Here is a 23279-nt window from a genome sequence, read left to right as displayed (position 1 = left end):
AGACTCTATCAAAAAAAAAAAAAAAAAAAAAAATCCCAAAGGCAAGATGGTGAACAATATGGAAAAGAAGAGAATTTTCTGTCTGCAGCGATGAACAAAGTCCACGGACTCTCAGAATAGCAAGTTATGCCATTCAGGGTTTGTTGTTGTTGTTGTTTGTTTTTTACTTCAGAAAAATACCAGGATTAAATCAATCCAATGGGGGAAAAGTTTATTTTTGCATCCTGCTTAGGCCTGTTCTTCCAAGCTCTTGCTGGGTATCAGGATGACTTATCTGAGCTTCTACACTGTTGTGTAGCAAGCCTGAGACACAGATGATGGAGATAAGAACTATAAACGTGTCAAAATGGAGGAAGGGATGAGTGAGCTGGTGGGAAGGAAGAAAAGTGGGTCAGAAAGAGGATTCCTCTGAGCCACCCCCTCCCCCATTCTGTTGTTAATCAGACATGGGTGAACCTAGGCTAGCATCGCCCCCTCTGTGGGGGACCAAGGCTAGTGACACAGGTCCTATGCTCTGATCCTGGCTCTCATCCTGCAGTCTCACAGGCTGGATGCCTTGTCACTTTGCCTGTTCAAGGTTTAGCACGTGCCTCTCTAGATTGCCACACCCTGCCCAACCCTTGAACTGTGTTCCAGAGCCAACAGAACTGTGTAAACAAGAGCAGCTGGCAGGCTCCTGCTTCTCATGGTTTCTGCTCTGAGATGAGTTTTCTAAAACGCCTCTGGAGTCCCATAGTCCTGGATCTGACTCCAGACTCCTCTGCTTCCTTATTCTACGTTTTAGGCAAGTGGCTCAAACTTCTTGGAATTGTCGGTGCTAATTGTTGGTCCCTGAAAGGTTTCATCTACTGTCAACCCACCCCCAGGCTACAGGTTGCTGATACCATGTAGATTTGGACAAACTGAATTGGAGTTGTGATTTGTAATTCATCCCTGGTTATAGGATGGTTACAAGCGATACAAGTTATGAAATATTATACTGATTTACTTCCTTTTCAAAATTTCCATCACTGTGTATCTAGGTCATCATGGGAAGAGTAAAACAAAAAAAAAAAAGAAAAGAAAAGAAATAGAAAAAAAATACTGCTTATTTTTTCTGCTAAACCTCTTTGGTGGGGCTATGTATTTTGACTTTATACTTAGCATGTATTATTATTATTACTATTATGAGTTATAGCTTCAGCTAGCCTGGTTCTTGCTATATAGTTCTGGCTTTAGACTTGTAGCCATTCTCCTGTCTCAGCCTTGCGAGGGCTCTGGTGATAGTGACCTGGCATACTGGCCTATCTAACTGTTTTAGCTTAATAAACCACCTCAGTCTCTTAGAGTTTGGATTCCATTTGTTCCTTAAGCATTCACATGTTGAGGGTTTAGTCCTTAACATGGTGACTTTAAGATGTGATGGTATCTACAGGAGGTAGAACCTGGCCTCGGGGGTTGGGGGATGTAGCACTCAGGAAGGAAGGAATGGATGTGGGGCCCGTGATACCCTGGTTGGGCTCTTGAGAGAATGTTTTTATAAAGGTACATGCCTGGGCCTGTCTCTCAGGCTTCCTGTCTGGTTAGCTCCTACACACTCTTTCCATGATGTCATCCACAATGGGATAGAGGGAAAAGAATCTTTGAAAGAGCCAACATTATGCTGGAAGAAATTTGATAGTCAAACTTGGACGTAGTGGCTCAGGCCTGTAATCCCAGCACCCAGGAGGCTGAGGTAAGAGACCAGTGAGCTAGAGGCCAGTGTGTGTGAGAGGAAATGAAAGAGGGAGGGGAAAAAGAAAAGAAGAGGCCGGAGAGAGAGACTTGTGGTTTTCTCACAGTTTTCTTCCTTTTCTTTCCACTAAGTTATTTCTTATGTAGCTTGGGAATTTCAAGCAAACTGAACCAAGAATTTACAGCTGAAAAAAAAATACTATGGAAGAGAGATGAAAGGCTTGCATTTCCCTGGAATACATGTGCCAGGGGCATGTGCCTGCTGATTATTTCAGTGGCAAGCCTTTTAATTAGCAGGCGACGGTCACATGCTTTCCTAGCGGATCTCATAACAGCTCTTCCAACGAGGTTTCCACCAGGGATCCCGTTAGCTGAAGTAACAGATGACCCAATTCCAAGTTAATAAAGAGGAGATGGAAGATTTCCTAGCTCACGTTAAAAAAAAAAAAAAAAAAAGTCCAGTGAGATTCTTCTCTCCCAGCCTTGTGATCAAAGTGCCCCAAGGCTGATAGCAGTGTCAGCCCCTACTAATCCTGTCAGCTTCCTGCCCATGCCTGTTGTTAGAGAGAGGTCAACTTCCCATGGCAGCATGAATGCTATCTTCCCAGGAGTTCTGGTAATCATCTCCTTACATCTTTCACACACAGGCTTAAGTGTACCCGGGGGATGGACATGTTTGTTTGGCTTACACTATCAGCTGGAGTGTGACAGACACTGAACAGTCAACCGTAAAGTCCTCCACATTCTTCCATTTGCAGGGGGCTGGGGAGGGGGGCGTCATCTGATCAGGGGCTGGCAAGCTATAGACATGGAACCATATCTGGCTATTTTCAAAAGTGAAGCTTTCTTGGCTCACTGCCACGTACATAGGCTCACACGTTGCCTGAGGCCGTTCTCATGCCACAGGGGCAGAGCTGAGTAGCTGTGCCGGAAAGCCATAGGATCCATACAGCTTAAACAGTTTACGGCCTGACCCTTTGATGAGTTTGCTGACCTCTGCTCTGGATGAAGAAAGTGGAACGGAGATTAAACAACCAGTCCAAAGTCAAAGGGTGGACAGGAAGCAGGGATGGGAGCCCATATACTCACTGTCCCCAGGTCTGCCAGGGGAGTTTCTGTGCCTGAGCTGGCATTTCTGCCATGCCAAAATAGAATGAGGCTGACCTAAGCTTGCATGAGTCAACCTCTGTGACAACTGGTCCATTCTTAGAAACAAGTGTTTCAGGGGCTAGAGCTTGCTCAGTGGTCAAGAGTGCTTGGGTGCTGCTCCTTGGGAGGGCCTGAGTTTGATTCCCAGTACCCACATGGCAGCTCACAACTGTCTGTAGCTCCAATTCCGGGGGCATCTTCTGGCCTCTTCCAGTCCCGGGCACACTTACATGCAGGCAAAACATCCATACCACCCAAAGGGGAAAAAAAAATCATGTGAATATGAGAAGGGGCTCAGTGACTGCCTGCGAGTAGCTGTTGCTTTTGCAGAGGATGTAGGTTTAGTTCCTACAACCCACAAGGTGGTTCACAACATCCAGTTTCAGGGCATCTGATGCCTTCGCCTGACTTTCTCAGACACCAGGCATGTGCATGCTACGCGGGTAAAGCATGCAAACCCATAAAGTAAATAAGTCTGGAAAGGGGGGAGGCTGAAAGCAGGGCTGGAGAAAATGAAAACCATGTCTATGATGACCCAGAAACCTCTAGTAACGTTCTATCTCATTTTACACACAGGCTTACATGAGCCTGGTTCTAAAGAGTATGGCTAGAGGAAGGCCATCACTGCTCAGAATAATTGTTTGGGGCGTGGTAGATTCAGATACCCAGTTTCTGAAAGACACCAGCACCAATGGGCATATTAGAATATTTCAATAACCAGTGGGATAAAATGAAAGACGTAACAAATAACTTTGCCTTGGTATGGTGGCACATACCTGTATCCTGGTCCTTGGAAGACACAAGTAGGAGGGCAACTCCAAGTTTGAGGCCAGCTTGGTCTACAGACAGTTCTAGACAAGTTTATGGCTACTACATAGTAAGACTCTGACTTGCATATATAACATGTTCATGAAGACAAAATGTCTATTCATATTTAATTTGATGATATTAAAACAATATATATTTGGTATTGACCACATTTCAAAATAATTCTTTTAAGATGAGCTCTCAGCAGCGCAGGCTGGGTTTGAACTCACTGAATCCCACCTGCTTCTGCTTCCTAAGTGTTGAGATTAGGTGTGACTTCTATTTTGGTTGTAGGCAGATGTGGTTGTGTTGGGCTTTTACACGAGTGCTGGGGATTTGAACTGGGTTCTATATTGTCCACAACTGTAAATGTTAACGTTTATTTACCAGAGGTAATTGTCTCACAGGCTTATTGCTGAGTAAGCTTACTCTTTCTAGCTCTTTCTGAACTCTGGCTTGCTGGTCTAACTCAGCAGTTCTGCTTCAAACTCCTCTTCAAGCTGACTGATTCAATCTGGTTTCTCTTGGGTTCTCCCTGAATTGTTCTGCTTGACCTCAAACTAACTCTAGTAATTTGTTGTACTCTTTGACTTCTTATTTTCTGGCTTCAGCTGCCTCTGCTGACCTGCACTGAAATGCATGATCTCACAAATGAACTCAACTCCACTGCACATGGACTCCCAACTGACTCTCTCCCTACTGCACATGGACTCCCAGCTGACTCTCTCCCTACACTGTTCTTAAAAGGCTTCTTTCCTGTACTGTTCTCATGAGAACTGGACATATCCTTTCTCTGACTCACTGTCAAATCTTTTCTGATTCGTCACTTTGTCTGCCAATTAGATGTCATTTTCAAACATGGCTGCTTCCCTCTACAAACTAAGTTTAGTTCATTGTTAGGGATTAAAGGTGTGTAATGAGGGTGTGTCTGTATATTCCAGCTGGATCACACAGACCTAGAAGGTCTTTGATAGTGATCCTTTGCCAGAGCAGGCATGTTGCTGGATTAAAATTCCTCTACACATGTCAAGCACTCTTACGCACTGAGCCGTCTCCCCAGCCTCTGTGTGGTAGTTTGAATATGTTTGGCTCACAGGAAGTGGCACTATTAGGATATGTGGGCTTGTTGGAGTAGGTGTGGCCTTATAAGAGGTGTGTCATTGTTGGGGTGGGCTTGGAGGTCTCATCCTATGCCAAGGCTCTGCCCAGTATGGAAGAGACCCTCCTCCTATCTGACTGAGGAAGACAGTCTCCTGCTGTTGCCTTTGGATCAGGATGTAGAACTCTTGGCTCTTCCAGCACCATGCCTGCCTGGATGCTGCCATGCTTCCACCTTGATGATAGTGGACTGAACCTCTGAAACTGTGAGCCAGCTCCAGTTAAATATTTTCTCTTACAAGAGTTACCTTGTTCATGTTGTCCCTTCACAGCAATGAAAACCCTAACTAAGACCGAAGTTGATACCAGGAATTGGATATTGCTGGGATAGGCCTGATCATGTTTTTGTTTGGAGGAATGTGGATTTTGGGACTTTGGATTTGGAAAGCAATGGAATGCTTTAGTTGAGACCGTCTTAGTAGGAATATAGAAGACATTGGTTCTGGGGGTGATTTGAACTCTTGGGGCCTGACTCAAAAGGTTTCAGAGGAGAAGAATGTTAATATGTGGCCTACAGACTGTTTTTGTGATGTTTTAGTGAAGAATATGTCTGCTTTTTGCCTTTGTCCTGAGGCTAAAGTGAAAAGATTTAGATTAATTGTGTTAGCAAAGGAAATCACAAAACAGTCTAGTATAAATTTTGTTGTGTGGTTACTAAAGTTCACTCTTATGAAAAGCATTTTGGTGAAAAGGAAGAAGCTGAGAAAGGAAAAATACAAAATATATGGTTAAACTATTAAAGGAGTGCCATGAAGTGGAATGAAGCTGAATCCTCCTTTTAAGTTGATAAGCAGATTAAGGGGCTGGCCATATCAGGGCAAGATCCTGTCCAGCTGAGCTTATTGTTTGTGTTTGCAGTTGAACAAATGATATTTATAACTAGGCATCATTATGACCTGGTTATTGTCTTCATTTGGACATAAGGAGATATGATTGTCTGTCCAATTGACAAGGAATGGATTGTGATGACTATTCTTGATTGTCAATTTGACTATATCTGGAATGAACTACAATCCAGAAACCTGTGATCTAGATCTTGAGGCATAATGGCATGCTTATAAAGATCTTGTGCAAAGGTATAGAAAGGCTTAGGTCCAGGCATGGTGGTACATGCCTTTAACCCCAGCATTTGAGACAGAGGCAAGCAGATCTCTGAGTTCAAGTCTGGTCTACAGAGCAAGTTCCAGGACAGCCAAACTTAGGCAGTAAAGGAGTTGGAAAACAGAAAGCTGATAATGATGTAATAGAACAAAGGGATCATGTTCCAGCCCCAGCAAGTAGCAGAAATCAGCAGCTTTGGCCACATAGCTCTGGCTATAGAGTTAAAAATAGAAGATATTACTGGGACAATTGATGCTAGCTAGTTGGAGCTAAGAAATTAGTGGTGATTAAGAAGAGACCAGCATCCCTGAGGTGACATCTTCTGGGAAGTGTTTTCTGAGAGCACAAAGAAGTTATGTTCTAGATACAGTCAAGGTTGTATCTTGTGTTGCAACTGGACTTGGTAATGTGTAAGAGTCACCCAGGTGGTACTGGTTTTTGAAGGCATGAAGGGGTCATGGAAAGCAACTGAAGTTTGGCACTGTGAGAGGCCGGAAACAGTCATTGAATGTGAAGGTGCAGCCTCAGTTGTAGTTGATGGCCCAGGACTGAAGGGGTCATGCAAAGAAATTGAGGCTTGGCACCAAGAAGGGAGCCTATGAGAGGGTATTTATTGGTGAAGCCTACCATATTGCATATTGCATACTGTAGCGGAAGACCTAGCATATTGGAGATGTCAATACCATGGGATGACTACCACTAACAGCAGTAGCAGTGGAATGGAGTCAACCAGAGCCTAGAGTGCTACAGAGGGCACAGCTAGAGAAGTGACCCATGCCCTTTGGAGGAGCCCAGAAGATCATGTGTGGATCCCAGACACTGAAATAAGAAGCTGTGAAGTGGGGGCTGGAGAGATGGCTCAGCCGTTAAGAGCACTGACTGCTCTTCCGAAGGTCCTGAGTTCAAATTCCAGCAACCACATGGTGGCTCACAACCATCTATAATGAGATCTGACGCCCTCTTCTGGTGTGTCTGAATAGCAGTGTACTACTGGTAGTATACTGTAGTAGTCTAAGTATACTGTAGTAGTCTAAGTATACTGTAGCAGTCTGAGTATACTGTAGCAGTCTGAGTATACTGTAGCAGTCTGAGTATACTGTAGCAGTCTGAGTATATTGTAGCAGTCTGAGTATACTGTAGCAGTCTAAGTATACTGTAGTAGTCTGAGTATACTGTAGTATACGGTGCTAGAAGTGTACTTAGATATAATAATAAATAAATCTTTAGGCCGGAGCAAGCAGAGGTCCTGAATTCAAATTCCCAGCAACCACATGATGGCTCACAGTACAGCTACAGTGTACTCATATACATTAAATAAATAAATAATAAATAAACAAATCTTAAAAAAAAAAAAGAGCCTGTGAGGTTGAAGTTGTCTTGGAGGGCTGGAGAGATGGCTCAGCAGATAAGAGCACCCGACTGCTCTTCAGAAGGTCCTGAGTTCAAATCCCAGCAACCACATGGTGGCTCACAACCATCCGTAACGAGATCTGACTCCCTCTTCTGGTGTGTCTGAAGATAGCAATAATGTACTTACATATAATAAATAAATAAATCTTAAAAAAAAAAAAGAAGTTGTCTTGGAGACCCTAAGATATTAACAATGCCAGAGCCTTGGGATACTTGCTGAGGAAAGCCGCTAACAGGGAGTAGAACCAGTTCAGGAGAAAGCAGTTTGTTGCAGTTAGAGAAGGAGTTGGAGACCCGAGGAGTGCTTTGACGTCTGATGTGGAGATGCAGAGCTTGGAGTTTGCCCCACTGGTTTTATCTTGCTTTGGCCCAGTGTTTCTTCACTATGCTATTCTGGAAGGATAATGTATATCTTTTTTGTTTGTTTGTTTGTTTGTTTTTGAGACAGAGTTTCTCTGTATATCCCTGGCTGTCCTGGAACTCACTCTGTAGACCAGGCTGGCCTCGAACTCAGAAATCTGCCTGCCTCTGCCTCCCGAGTGCTGGGATTAAAAGCGTGCACCACCACTGCCCGGCTGATAATGTGTATCTCATGATGTAAGAAATATGTGGTCTTTTTTACTTTATAGGGGATTACAGTTAAGAGATTGCATGGATCTTAGAAGAGGCTTTGAACTTTTAAACATTTTCAAGATGTGATAGACTATGGGGACTTTTGAAGTTGGACTAAATGTATTTCGCGTTATGCTATGGTTGTGTTTGAACCAGCCTATGGGAGAACAGGGAATGGAATGTGGTGGTTTGAATATACATGGCCCATGGGAAGTGGCATGATTTGCAGTGTGGCCTTGTTGGAGGAAGCATGTTACTGTGGGGGTGGCCTTGGACGTCTCCTCCTATGCTCTGGCTCTGCCCAATGCAGAAGAGGCCCTCCTCCTGGATGCCTGCGGAGACAGTTTCTTGCTGGTGGCTTTGGATCAGGATACAGAACTCAGGATATAGAACTCTCAGCTCCTCCAGCGCTATCTGCCTGCACACTGCCATGCTTCCCACCATGATGATAATGGACTGAACCTCTGAAATTGTAAGCCAGCCCAATTAAATGTTTTTTATAAGAGTTACCTTGGTGATACTTCCCTTCAAGCAATGGAAACCCTAACTAAGATACCCTGTGTTTTTAAAGACAGGATCTACATAGCACAGGCTGGTCCCAAATTTAAGATCTTCCTGCCCCAGCCTCCTGAGTGCTGGATTTACCAATATGGGCTGCTAAGCTAAGCCCAGCCAGACTTTGAACTGAGTTTGGATGTTTTCTTATGCCAGTAAATGTTTCCAAATAAAGTCACTGTGCTGGTTAATTAAAAAAAAATATTATTATTATTATTATCATTATTATTAATTATTATTATTGTATTCAACTTAACATAAGCTAAAATCATCTGGTAAGATGGAGCCTCAGTTAAGATGTCTCCATCAGACTGTCCTGTAACCAAGTCTGTGAGGCATTTTCTTTATTATTGATTAAAGTGTGAGGGCCCAGTCCATTGTAGGTGGTATTATCCCTGGGCAAGTAGTCCTGAGGTTTTGTTTTTGTTTTTGTTTTTGAAAAATCAAACAAACAAACAAAAGACAAAAACCAATGAAACAAAGGAAGGAGCTAGAGAGATGGCTCAGTGGTTAAGAGCACTGTCTGCTCTTCCAGAGGTCCTGAGTTCAATTCCCAGCAACCACATGGTAGCTCACAACCATCTGTAATGGGATCTGAAGTCCTCTTCTGGCATGCAGGGATACATGCAGACAGAGCACTCAAACATTAACAAAATCCCCACACATAAAGACAAAAATAAAACCCTAATGAGCGTGGGGAGCAAGCCAATAAGAAGTGTTTCTTCATGACCTTTTCTTCAGTTCCTGCTTGCAGGTTCCTGCCCTGTTGGAGTTCCTGCCACCTTCCCTCAGTGATGGAATGCATTCTGAAAGTGTGAGCTTTATTTCAATAAGCCCCTCTCCTACTGAGTTGCTTTTGGTCAGGATACGTTACACAGCTACAGAAAGCAAATAGAATCACATTCTGATATGAGGCTTGGGACCTCAGTATCACTTGAGGGTCAGCTGAACTTATATGACATTTGAGTTAGGGTGCAGTACTCTAGGGGGAAAAAAAGCACCTGAGAATGGAAGGGAGCTGGAAGGCTGGGGAAAGAGCCCACAAAGCCACCGTGATCTACTTATGCTGATAATTGTGTGATGTGGTGACTGCACTCAAAGCCATCTGGGTTTCACTTCCTTTATCGAAACTCCGAGTTTCTAAATACTTCACCCTGCCCCCGCTCTTGTCTGTGTTTAGCCACAGCAGATCTAGTGTACTTCCTAGGTCTGTCACAGGCCAGTCTAAGGCAGGCTGTTCCCCACCTTGGTGAATCTATACCCGTGAGTGTATGTTGTTCACACCACAGCATGCATGTGGAAGGCAGGCAACAGTCCCTCACGTCGGTCTTTGCTTCCCGCCTCATTTGAGACAGTCTCTCGTTAGCCACATACGTAAGGCTAGTTGGCCCATAGGCTTCTAGGGATATGCCTGTCTCCACCCCCATATCCAAGTAGGAGCACTGGGATCGCAGATGTGTGCTACTCTGGCCAACTTTATGTCGTTTACAGAGACTCTCGCTCAGTTCGTCATCCCAGGGGTGGGGGTGGGAGGAGTGTTCTATCGACTGAGTCATCAGTGCAGCTCCGTGAACTTTAGAAAATTTATTACACTTATTTGTATGTCATGCATATGTGCATAAACGCAGGTGCTCTCTCCCACGCATGTGACACCTCCATGGGTCAGGCTTGGTGGCATGTGTGTTTACCTACTAAGCCATCTCCGTATCCCCCATTTACAAAAATTTAAAAATTAAGTTTCCTGCCGTCCTCCTCCAGATCAAAACACCTCTTTTGGGAATCTCTCTGCTTCTTGCAAACAGTTAGAATTCTAGGTGGCTGACTGCTGGCTTCCTAGCAGGTATTAAAGCTATCTGCCCGGTGTACTGTCAATCTTGTTTCAAACCTGTGGGTTTCTCAGTGGGGTGTGCCTTTGCTTTGCCGGTAACAACACAGACTTAGGTCTTCAGCTTGTCCTTGCTCAGTGAATGTCACTATCTTTCTCTAAACAGTTCTCTGGTGCCGTGTCAATGCAGGAGAAAGGGACTTGTTAAGCATGGAGGTCTAATACGCTACCTAACTTTTGCTAAGTTGGGGAGGGAAGAGTCTTAGCAGGTGATTCTCATACACATCTGCCCTTGGGAGTTTCTGGATCCCACTAATAGGGAGTTTTACAAAATGAGGAATCACAAAAACACAAAACAAACAAAGACATGCCCAGTACCTATGCAGATATAAACCACTGGATCTATCGAGGATATAAACCACTGGATCTATCATACACAGTTCCTCAGGATAAGTGTCAGAATGGCTACTCTGAAAAATGGGTTTTTCTAGAAACTTTAGCAGTCAGCTTTGGAAAAAGATCTCCCAACTTATCATGTTCATTTGGTATTGTACTGTAATTTTATTGGCCAGAGGTTAATTTATTTTCCCACTTGTATGGGGATAACACAGTGTATTAGATATGTAAGTTCTTAATTTATGTGCATTTGATTATAGAAATTAATAATGTATTGCCTAAATAGTAAAAACCCTCAGAGTTGCAAATTAATTTTCTTTTGTTTTTCAAGACAGGGTACATAGTCCTGGTTGTCCTAGCACTTATGAGCTGGCCTCCTGTCCTGGAATTCAGAGATCTACCTGCCTCTGCCTCCCAATTGCTTGGATTAAAGGCACACACCACCATAACCTGTAGATTTGCAATTTCTTTTGTGGGGAGTGGTTTGAGACTGGAACTCAGGTACCTCAGGCTAGCCTTAAACAGGTTATATAACCGAGGAGGGCCTTAAACTTCTGACCTTTCTGCCTCTACCTCTGGAGTGCTAGGGTTTTGGTTTGAGCCACAATAAATGGTCTAAGTTAAAAACAAAAACAAAAATACAACATTAATTTCAGAAGTGGGGATACAAGCCTGTAATCCTAGCCTGAGGCCAGACCAGGGGGATAATGGGCTTGAGGCTTGGTTGAGCTACATCTAAGTTCCAGCATAGCTTTAGCTGCACAAAGGTGCTCTTTCAAAAATAAGTAAATAGGAATGTATGTACATGACTCTTAGCTTTCCCCAGTCAATGAACTCTTATGTGCCTACAAAAGCTTGCACATGTACGTTCGTGGAGCTTCATTTGTGAGGGCAAGGCAGAAGTCAGGAAACAAACCACAGAATGGCCATGTCACCAAATACCCACCCAGCAGTAAGAGTTAAGCATTCTGAGCTGCTTGGGGAGGGGATTTGCTCCTTCCCATTCTGGCTCTGTGAGGCATGCTTTGCGGGCAGTAGTCCCCATACAGAACTCACAGGGCCCCTCAACTGCAGGCCCGCCCTCCTTGGGAGCTGCCAGAGGTCTGGGCTCTGCTTTCTTCCTAAAGATTTAACCCTTTCGCCTACATCTTCTGACTCCTTTTTTGCAGAGCACAGCGAGTCGGCTGCAGACCTTGACTGTAAATCAGCTACATCTAGAAACCCAATGGATAGAGGGTTTGCTGGTAGGCTGGACATCTGAGTATCTAAATGTTGCATCAGTAAAGCTAAACTACCACCTTAAAATTCTTCTGAGTGGGCAAAGCAAGTCTGAAAAGGTATATTGAAAAGGCTATGATTCTATTGGTATGTATATATTTCTACAGAATCTCACTATACTGCTCAGGCTAGTCTCAAATTTGTGGGAGTGAGTGATCCTCTTGTGTGCCACTCCTGAGTACCTGGGACTCCATGTATACACTATTTGCCCTGCGTAGTGGTTTAATAAACAAACCCAGCCTTAGCTATGGAAAGCAGATTAGTGGGTAGCAGAGGTTACAGATGTGGCAGGACACTGAGAAGGAAGTGGTTATAAAAGGAATCCCTCAAAGGCTTGAACTGTTTTGCTTCGTTTGGGACGGGGTCTCAGGGATCCCAGGCTGGCCTCAAATTCACTATATAGTTGTTGAGGATGGCCTTGAACTCTTGATTCTCTTGCCTAAGTCTCCCAAGTGCTGGAGTCCAAGAGTCTATCAGAAACACACACACACACACACACACACACACACACACACACACACACGCATAAACAAAACTGGGAGGGGGCTTGGAGAAGATTTGTGGGTGTTATTACTACCCATACTTCATATTGTGGTTATGATATAGTTTCATTTTTGTGAGTTGGTACTGTTGGGGGAAGCTAGGTAAAGGGTGTATGAGAATTTCCTGAGGAAAGTTTAATAAGGAATTATGAACTCTTTACATACTACATTCTCAGCTATGACAAAAGATACAAACTGTGTCCTTAAACTCAGAGCTCAAGTGAGCACTCTCTACCATACAACCTAACTGAAACCAGAGTAGAACACTGAATTAAAGTCAGTGTTTTATGGGGCCAGGGAGCCGTGGGACCAGAGGAGCTGGTCTGGAGGAAATCTCCTCCTGAGAGGCCAGGGGTAGGATCACTTCCCCGCCTCCCTGGAGCCTGTATATCCCGGCCCCCGCAGCCCTGCACCCTCGTCCTTGCCCCTCGGAAGAGGTCACGTAGCCTGGCAGCCAGGGTGGGCTTCCTCTCCTTATAAGGCTATGTCCAGGAATATCTGACATTCCTCTCTATGTATGTGAAGCATCCTTGGCTCCCTGGCCCCAGCCAATGATATATACTCTCCCTGAAGACCCCTACCCACTCCCTAATGATTAAAAATAGCTTTTGTTCTCCCAATTAGATGAGCTGTCTCACTGAAGCCTGGGTTTCATTTCAAATTTTAAATCCCCAAAGATAGCATTATTAACTAACAGGAAAGGGGCTGGAAAGATGGCTCAGCAGTTAAGAGGAGCACTGCTTGCTCTTCCAAAAGAGCAAGGGTTCAATTCCCAGAACTCACATGGCAGCTTACAACTGTCTGTAACTCCAGTTTGAAGGGAATCCAACACTCTCACACAGACATACATGTAGGCAAAACACCAATGCATATAAAACAAAAATAAATCATTAAAATATGAACTAACAGGAGAGTTATGCATGAAGATACAAAGAAACTTTATGTGGGTCTCTGATTCTGCTCAGAGAGGTGGCTCGGGAACAGACAGCTTGGAAGGGACTCAGATCTCACAGGAAATGTGGTTCAGCCCAACATGGAACAGAAGCGCCTTGCATGAGCTCTGCTGGCGCTGGTCTGTGGTTGCAGTAAATATGGTTGTTAGCTATTTCCTTCTATTGACACACTCCCTCCTGGAGGAAGGATGGGGCCTCATAAGATCCAGGAAGCTCAGGTCCTTGCAAGGTTCATCATAAGGTTCCACCCCAAGATCCTCTGAGCAGTAAACAGACTCAGGGAGAGGCTTGCCAGAGGGGTTACCTGTATGTTGCACAGTGAGATCCAAGGATGCAGCTTTCATGGTGGAGTGGCTTGATGATAACAGCTGTCCTGAGTCACCCATGGTCCTGTAGGTCACCCTTCTATAAAGTCACTGGCTCCAAGCTGTACTTAGGTGGGATGACTTATTTGGTTTGTCCTCGGGACACTATCCGGATGAGCAAGTCTTTGTTCACATCTCTTCAAGAAATGTCCTACAATAGCCACTTTGTAGCATCAAGTTTGGAACAGATGACCAGCACACACTGGTATGGACGAATGTGCCCAGTCCTCCAGGAAACCCTCTTCTGCAGAGCCCTTAGGAAGCTAGAAAGCTATAGCATTATGCTCATTTAACAGGCAAACTAAAGGCAAGTGTGCTGTCTGTCACAAAGCATACTACAGCACAGGATGAAGGGCATCCTTAAAGCTGATTACTGGCACATGGGGTCTTGGCAATCGTACTGATTCTCCTGCAAGGTGACAATCACACACTGGTCTGTATTTCCGAGGTTTGAGGGGAGTGGCCAGTAGTGGGGTCCCGGACCTTGGCCTTTTCCATTTTGTTCCCACAGTGTTGGCTGCTGTTCTAGCTCTGGTTTTGTTGCTATGATAAGCACTACAGCCAAGGAGAAAAAGTTTGTCTTACACTTCCAGGTCACAGGCAACCATTGAGGGAAATCAGGGCAGGAACTGAAGGCCAGGACTTGAAGCCAAGACCACAGAGGAACATTGCTTCCTGGCTTGCCCTTCGGTCTTGTATAGCAGGCCAATCATCTTAGGGATCTTACTACCTACAGTGGGCTGGGCCTTCCTATATCAACCAGCAACCAAGAAAGTGCCTTCATGGACACAGGCCAATCTGATCAAGTTTTATCTTATTGGAGAGAAGAGCATTTGACAGCAGGCCCCAGGTTATTGCCTACCAAGTTCTACTGTCAGGATGGGGTTGAAAGGTATTGACTCTGGTTGTAAGCATAGTAAAGCCAAGGACCTCACGCTCTCAGTCTAGAGATATCCTTTGCTGGCCAGAAGGGAATCAGGAGCCTACAGGAAGACAGCAAGCTCCACCTGCCCATTCCCCTCTCTGCTCCATGCTATAGGCCAGGATTCTAGTCCTAAGCAGATTTTTACCAACTAGAAAATATGCTGTTGAGGAGAAAAGGCTGTTGGCTTTCTCTTTTCCCGCATTTCCCCCTTTGAGAAAGGCTCTCACTTTGTGTTCTTCGTTGGCCTAGAACTATGAAGTTCAGGTTAGCTTGGGAACATGATGCAACCATCTCAGCTTCCCAAAAGTTGGGGTTACAAGTGTGGGACACCACAGCTGGTGACTTAGTTACAATTTCCATTGCTCCAGTGAAACAACACCATGACCAAAAGGCAAGCCAGGAGGAAAGGGTTAACTTGGATTACACCTTCACATCACTGTTCATCACCAAAGGCAATCAGGACAGGAACTCAGACAGGGCAGGAACCTGGAAACAGGAGCTGATGCAGAGGCCATGGAAGGGTGCTGCTTACTGGCTTGCTCCACATGAATTGTTCAGCCTGCTTTCTTATAGAACCACCCCAAATGAGCTGGGCCCTTACCCATCAATCACTCATTAAGACAATGCCTTTTTTTTTCCTTCAGTTGAGGTTCCTTCTTTCAGATATTCTAGCTTGTGTCAAGTTGTCAGAAAACTATCCAGTGTACACGCCCTCATATTAATTCTTGTTGACTTGCTTCTTGGGCTACTTTATTGGGTTCTAGTATCTACCATCCTTCCAACCCTTATTCTATCCCAATCCCGTCCAACTCCCCAACACTAGGTAGGGGAGAAAGAAGACCAGAGGAGAAAGTGTAGACTCTCCTGGTGTAGGCCTCTTTAGACTACTTCCTGCTGACTAGCAGCCTTGGGTTTCTTGGGGCAAGACCAATCTCCATCACCAGGATATCTCCAACCAGCAATCTAGCAAAATAGCTAACATAGCAGGGGAGCAGCAACTACCATAGGCCCTCTTGGGGCTCAGACATTTATGCCTTCTCAAGAGTCATCAGAATTCCAAACACACTATCTCCAGCTGGCAAAATCACACCCTCCTAGGGTACTCCAGCATCTGTGGACAGCCTGAGTCAGCCCCAAGACCTAGCACACCTGGGATTAAAACAAAAACATTCACATAACTGGGTTTTTAATGAAATCAAAATTCTTACTACAGATTCTGGGGGTTTGGGGCTGACAGAATGCATAAGCCAATAAAAGCTTTATAACTTGATGTGAGGAATCCACAGTGGATGGAGAGAACTGACTGCTGAAACTGTTCTCTGGCCTCCATTAAGTATACCATGCATCCATGGCACGCACACCCAAAGAATCACACTTTGAGACAGTTCCTCACTGTGATCCCACTCTCTGTGTAGTCCAGGTTAGATGCAAACTCAAGAGATCTGTCTGCCTCTGGCTCCTATGTGCTGGGATTAAAGGTGTGTGCCACCATGTCCAGTTTCTCTCTTGCTGTTCAAAGCTGGAGGTCTCACATAGTCCAGGCTGGCTTCTGATTCACTGTGTATCAAAGGATAACCTTGAACTTCTGAGCCTCCTGCTTCCATCTTCATTCTGGGATTAGAGGCATAGGTCACCACACTTATTTATTGTTTTGAGACAGGGTTTCACACCTTAGCCTAGTCGGGTCTGGAACTCACTGTAAGCAAAAAATGACCTTGAACTCAGGGCAGTTCTCCTGCCTTCACCTTGGGAGTTCAGGGACTCAGATTATAGGAGTGCCTACAACACCCGGCTGCCTCGGGACCTTTGAATGAGGCAGCTTTCATAAATCCTGCAACAAGATGGGTCTGTATCCCAGTGACCATTTCTCTCTTGCTCTGAGTCTCTCTCAACTTTCTTTAGGCACAAATGTTTGGCAACCTACTTTTAATAAGGGCTCAACCTCTCCTCTAGCCCACCACCCAGCAGAGGCAGTGGGAGAGAAAAGTTATTTAGATATGGGGGGAGGTGAACATGTTCCACAAGAGTTCTCTGGGGGCGAGCTCAATCTTCTCGGGCAGCAGTTTAGTCTCTTAGTAAACACCAAATACGACTCAGCAGCTGCAGACCAGTCCTCTAGGCAGGCAGACACCACACACGAACCAGCAGCTACAGTGCAGTCCTTTCAGCAAGCAGACACCCGGCAGCTGTAATTTAATCCTGAAGAAACCGCCAGGCTCTCCAACCAGCCTGAGGAGAGGCCGCTGAAGGGCAAGCTGCTGCAGGAACCTCATGAGCAGTTCTTAGTCCAGCTTCTCACAATGCTGGTGTTATCACAAATTGAGATCAACAACGCTATGTAAAGTGAACAAATACATGTGTGTCTTTAGCGAAGAATAGCGAGGGGGAGCAAACCAAACCAAACTGAGTGCTCGTCTCCCACTGTCTGTGGGGTCATATTTCTACTCCATCATCATGCGTTCTTTCATCCTGTTTGCTATATCAAACATACTTTCATCTGTGTCTGCCTCAGGAAAACATTCTTTCACGTGTTTGCTTTAGCAAGGCATCCTTTCACCTGTGAGCCCTAGCAAAACATCATTTGACACAACTTTCCAAAGAACCTAGAAGTTTTTACTTCAACTTCCTCCTCCTCCTCCTTCTTCTTCTTCTTTTTCTGCCAGGGTATGACTTCGTTGCCCTGGTAAGCCTGAATCTTGATACGTAGACCAGGCTAGCCTTGAACTCTCAAGAGATCTGAATGCCTCTGCCTTTGGAGTTCTAGGATTAAAGGTGTGTGTGTGTGTGTGTGTGTGTGTGTGTGTAGATCCAGCTAAAGAACTTCAGGGTCTCTCTGAGAAGGGGCAACAGGTGAACTGCAGAGAACTGTTTTCTGATTGTGCTTCTTCAAGTCTGAGTTGCTCATGCTTCATAAATGACGAGAACAAAATGACCCAGGCCAAGGGGCTAGAGCAGGGATGGTATCAATGTGGCTTTGACTCAGAGTGAGCCTCAGTGTGAACTGCTGTCATCTGCCAGCATTTCTACTTTATGGCTAATTAAATGCACTTTTCTTAAAGAACTAGAGCCTCTAAGAATGGCTAGAAGACACCCCCCACACCCACATTTATACTAAATGAACTATCATCTGAACCTGATCGGCTTGACGAAAGGATTATGCTTTATAAGCTTGGGATTTAGCACCATTTTCAGCCAAAAATAGTTTCTATTCCCACGTGACTTCTCTCAAGCTAAAGGCCTTGCATAAAAGACAGGTCTTTCATGACTTGTTTTGCCTGTGACTTTCAATCGCCTTCAATGTCCTTTTTCTGTATTTTCAACCTGCTCTCCTGGGCTATCTGAAATTTTTATTTCATTCTTGTTCTCAACTTCTCTTTTTGAAAAAAATAAAGTCAAAGCTTCAGGTAAGGTCACCCCACAGTCCAAGGTCACCGTAACAGTTTCACCTACGATGAGCTCTTAAGCATTTTTCAGATCTGCTTTCTGTCTGTTTCCCAAAGCATTTGAAAGTTGCTAACAAGTTGGGCGGTGGCGGCGCACGCCTTTAATCCCAGCACTTGGGAGGCAGAGACAGGCAGATTTCTGTGTTCGAGGCCAGCCTGGTCTACAAAGTGAGCTCCAAGACAGCCAGGGCTACACAGAGAAACCCTGTCTCGAAAAACCAAAACCAAAACCAAAACAAAAAAAGTTGCTAACATTGAGAACTCTCATACTCCTAAGAACACAGTCATTTTTCTGCATAGCTAAATACCAATATCTTACCTCAGACACTAACATTAATGAAATATTATCTACTACATAATTTTTTTTCAAAGCTGGGCATTGAACCCAGAGTCTTACACACGCTAGGCAAGTATTGAACCATGAGCGACGCCATCACACCTCCAGTTGAGTTTTGAAAAAACAGTTCATCTATCACTGAAGGCAAGGGACAATTAAAGGAATGGAAAAATACTTCCAGAATCTCCATACAATCAGGTTCTTCCTGTGTGTTCTGGGAAGTGTCTGGAATTTTCTTTAAGCCTCTATCTGAGATTCACAAGGTACTCTGGACACTGTCAGTTTGACAGCTTGGGGCTTTAGTGTTCCACAAAGGCAAGGGTTAGCTTTGCCTGCCCTACTACTGCACCCCACAGGAAACAGGGGTGATCTACCACTTGAGCTGTGGTTCTAGCATCAGGACAAGACAGCAGGGACAAAAAAAAAAAAAAAAAAAAAAGAAAAAGAAAAAAAAGAGCCAGCATAATGATACAGTGGTTGAACCAGCTGGATTCTGAGCCTATTTTGCCCTACAGCAGTGATAGAGCAAAGTGGCGCTGAGGGAAGGGAGGTCACTAAGTATTTCCTCTGGGCGTTGGAGGCCAGAAGTCCAAAATGAAGGTGATGGCAGGCTCTGGCTCTCACTTAGCTTAGGGAGATGTTAACCCTAGGCCCATTCTCTGAGTTTCTTGTGTTACCAGTGATCTGAGGCAGTCCTTTGGCTTGTAGAGGCATCACCGCTCCCCTTGAGTGACATCCTCGGTTGTTCTCATCGTGTCTGTCTCTTTCCTACTTCCGACAAAACACTGGCATATTGACTGAGGAGCCTGTTCTGGTAAATCTTCTTGGCTAATCCAACCCCAACCCTGCTTTCAAACACACACACATTCTGCAGAAGGCTTAGGGCTCTTACAGAGCTACAAGGGGACATAGTTTAAGCCCTCAAAGAGAGTCTTGTGTACATCTTCTACACTTCTGAGAGATAGCGTTTCTTTTATTTCTTTTTCTTTGGTTTTCAGATAGGGTTTCTCTTTGTAGTCCAGTCTGTCCTGTCCTGGAATTCATTCTGTCTGTCAGCCCAGCCTCAAGCTCAGATCTGCCAGCCTGCGCCTCCCAAGTGTCGTGATTAGAGTGATGGACCATGTGTGATGTTTCTGATATATATATTTTTAAACATTTTAACTTTAAATATCAGGTCTCATATAGTGCAGGCTGGCCTGGAAAGTACTCGTAGCTAAAGATGACTTTGAATGTCTGATCGTCCTACTTGTTCCAGAGCTGGAATTACTATGCCCAACAAATTAAACTGTTATAGCTTGTATTAAAACTGAGAGTTCTAATAGGCTGGTGGATGAGACCCAAACTGCTGGTTTAAAGACAACACTCTTGGGAACTGGTTCTAGGCTCCAAGTGAGGACCCTGCACTGTCTTTTATTGTCTCATCTCTTTAATATCCTTTAATTTCCAATAGTCATTTTAAAATTTTCCTGTATGCAAGTTTCCTGGAGCCAGGTATGATTGTCACCTGTATTCCTAGCACTTGGAATATGAACTGAGGATACAGTACTCAGGGCCAAAGCCATGCTTACTACCCAGTGAGTTCATGGTGAATCTGGCAACAAGAGTCAATGGGAGTTTGCTTACTCAGTATATACTAGGCCTTGGGTTCAGTCTCTAGCCCTGAATAATTTCTGGACTCATCTCCAGAGTTTAGACAGGGTCTGGCTACGAATCCCATACTGGCTTTGACCTTTTGATCCTGCTGCCCAGAGAGTGCTGGAATTACAAGTACATGCTTAAATTCGTGCTTTCTTTTTAAAGGAAATATGTAAGTTTTGGGCTAGGTGTGGTGGTATACACTTTTAAACCCAGCATGTGGGAAGCTGAGTTCAAAATCAGCCTGCACTACATAGTGGGTTACAGGCCAGTTAGAGCTTAATGGTGTAAGTCTGTTTCCAAAAAATAAATAAAAAGAAAAATTATGTGAGTGTTTATGTGTCTGTGCATATGTGAGCGAAGCTGTCAGCAGTCTGAAAGTGGGCGCCATCCCATGGAGCTGGAGTTATAGGAGGTTGCAAGCCACTCAACCAGAGTGCTGGGAACCCAACTCAGGTCCTCTGTAAAAGGACAACATGAAGCACAACTTTGATATCTCTCTAGTCCTCTTGAACTGAGAGCTCTAATAGGTTGGCAGATGATACCCAAACTGCTGGTTTAAAGACAGCACTCCTGGGAACTGGTAACCTAAAAGAGGTGTTGGGTGAGTTTTCTTGGTGAGGGTCATGGTTAAATGTAGATACTTTAGGCTCTTCAGGCCATGGTTTCTATTATCTCTGCGCTTGTGGGTAAAATCAGCCAGTCCAACACATAAGCAATGGGGATGGCTGTATCCCAGTAAAAGTATTTACAAAATAGCTGTGTGACCTGATTGGACCCATGGGCTATAGCATGATCCAGTGCTCTAGGGCAGTGTCTCACGGTAAGGGAGAGTGCTGGAGGTCTGCAGATCGTTTGGAATCCTTCTGTGCAGTTTTTGTCAATCATGCTTTACTCTGCGGATTTGTTCAAGAAGTTAAGATGAACTTCTTGGTAAGGATGCCAATATAAGTCATAGCATGCCTTGTCTAGAACATTGTGAAAGACAGATATAGATCAAAATATTTCTGGCTAGGGCCGGGGATAAAGTTAGTTTTTAGTACAGCTCTTACCTTAAGAGCCAAGGCCCTGGGTTCCATCTTTAGCACCACACACACAAATGTGTCTGTGTGTGTGTGTCTGTGTGTGTATAAGCTTCAATGAAAAGCTAGGTATTGCTTAATAAATCCTTTTAGATTTTCAAGTCTCCCTTATTTCCAGGGTCTATATTCCCAAACCCTAGAGCTAGCCTGAAACAACTCTGTGTGTGTGTGTGTGCTGTGCAGGTGTTTATATGTGTGTTTTCTACCAACACATACTTATGAAAGTTTATAAAGACTTTTAAAAAAATTTACTTTTATGTGTATGAGTGTTTATGTATACCATGTGTGCCTGGTGCCCACAGAGGCCAGAAGAGGGCATTAGATACCCTGAACCTGGAGTTACAGGTGATCGTGAGCCACCTGCTGTGGGTACTGGGAACCGAACCTGGGTCCTCTGCAAGCGTAGGTGCTTTTCAACCACTGGCTCTCTCTCCAGCCCCCAAGTTTATTTTATAAAGCAGGGACAATAAAAGCACAACACACCCATACAGTAGAACAATGATAATAATATGCTAATGGGTTATTGAGACCTCATGACTTATTAAATCTGGAACCTTACGTTTAATATGTTGAATATGCCCTGGTCTATGGTGAGAAAAGGGGACCAACGTTTAATCTATGGCATCCGTGCTTTTCATTGTCATGAGGTACTTTACAACTCTGTAAGTTGTAGAATACTGTTAGTAAAATATTCAATTGTTTGACTTGAGAAATTAAAGCTGTGTCTGAGTCAGATAAGTATTTGATTTTTAACCAACCCTTTATCTATTGGCTAATTTCTCTTCTGCATTCCCAACTTTCCGTTGTCTGTATTAGGGTTTGTTTGTTTGTATTTTTAAATTCCCTTTGAGTCTGTTTTAACATGTTCTCAGTTCTTACTTGAATAATGTAAGGGATATTTTTTGACACATCAATTCTGTACCTGTGAGGTGGCTCTGTGCTTTAGAACTCCGCTTCACTGAAATTTTTATGGCATCACTTCAAGAAGAGATAATGAAGTTTTTTCCCCCCTCCCCAAATTTGTGATACCAGCTGCCATGGAACAATCTGAGCAGCAGCAGCTTGGGGAGGAAAGGGTTACAATGGCTTACATGACACGTCACAGTCCATCACTGAGAAAACTCAGGACAGAACTCAGGGCAGGACTGAGACAGGAACTGAAACAGAGACCACTGAAGAATGCTGCTTACCAGCTTGCTCTTCCTAGCTTTTGCCCAGCTTGCTTGCTTACACAGTCCAAGATTCCCTGTTTAGGGGATGGTACTGCTCACAGTGGGCTGTACCCTTGTCCCTCAATTTTTGATCAAGAAAATGCTCCACAGACACGCCCATGGGACCATCAACATGGAGACAACCTCAGACAGCTCTGGGCTGTGTCACATTGAGAGCTGAGGCTAACTAGGAGATGCCATCAGATCATGAATCAATGAATGGATTACTTCATTGATTAGGTCAGTCTTCGTGATACAACTACCTCTTAATAATGCCATCACCTGGGGACACAAGACTTCACCAAAGGCTTGGTTTATGGGGTGCTCCATTTCCAAAGCCATCCAAAGAAAATGTATTTTGAGGATGATACTTTGAGTGGAAGTTTACATTTTGGTCCACAGCTAACTCTTCATTTAGTTTTCTCAATCACAACTCTTGCTTGCATTAGTTCTAACACTAGAGAAGGCAAACATGAACTCCAGCTTCTATCAAGGGACTACTCCTGTACCCCTGACCCTCAATTGGTCCTTCTTCATCAGGAACAGGCCATCCTCTTCCATCCAGCAGGCAGCTCCTGGAAGGATGCACGTGGAGTGAAGGAATGGAATATCTGCCTAGCTAGTAAGATCAGTTGACCAATCCTGGTGTCACAGCCAGATTGTCTTCCTGCCCAGTGACCTCTTCTTGATTTCTTGGTAATAATAGCGGACCTGGCCACATTCAGCCAGCCTGGCTGGCTAGCAAACATCGGAGATGACCCCGTCTCTGCCTCCCCACGAAG

Source organism: Mus caroli, unplaced genomic scaffold (genome assembly GCF_978045245.1).
Source record: "Mus caroli unplaced genomic scaffold, Mus_caroli_1 scaffold_18, whole genome shotgun sequence".
NCBI classification, from domain to species: Eukaryota; Metazoa; Chordata; class Mammalia; order Rodentia; family Muridae; genus Mus; species Mus caroli.
Note: the sequence above shows the minus strand (reverse complement) of the source record.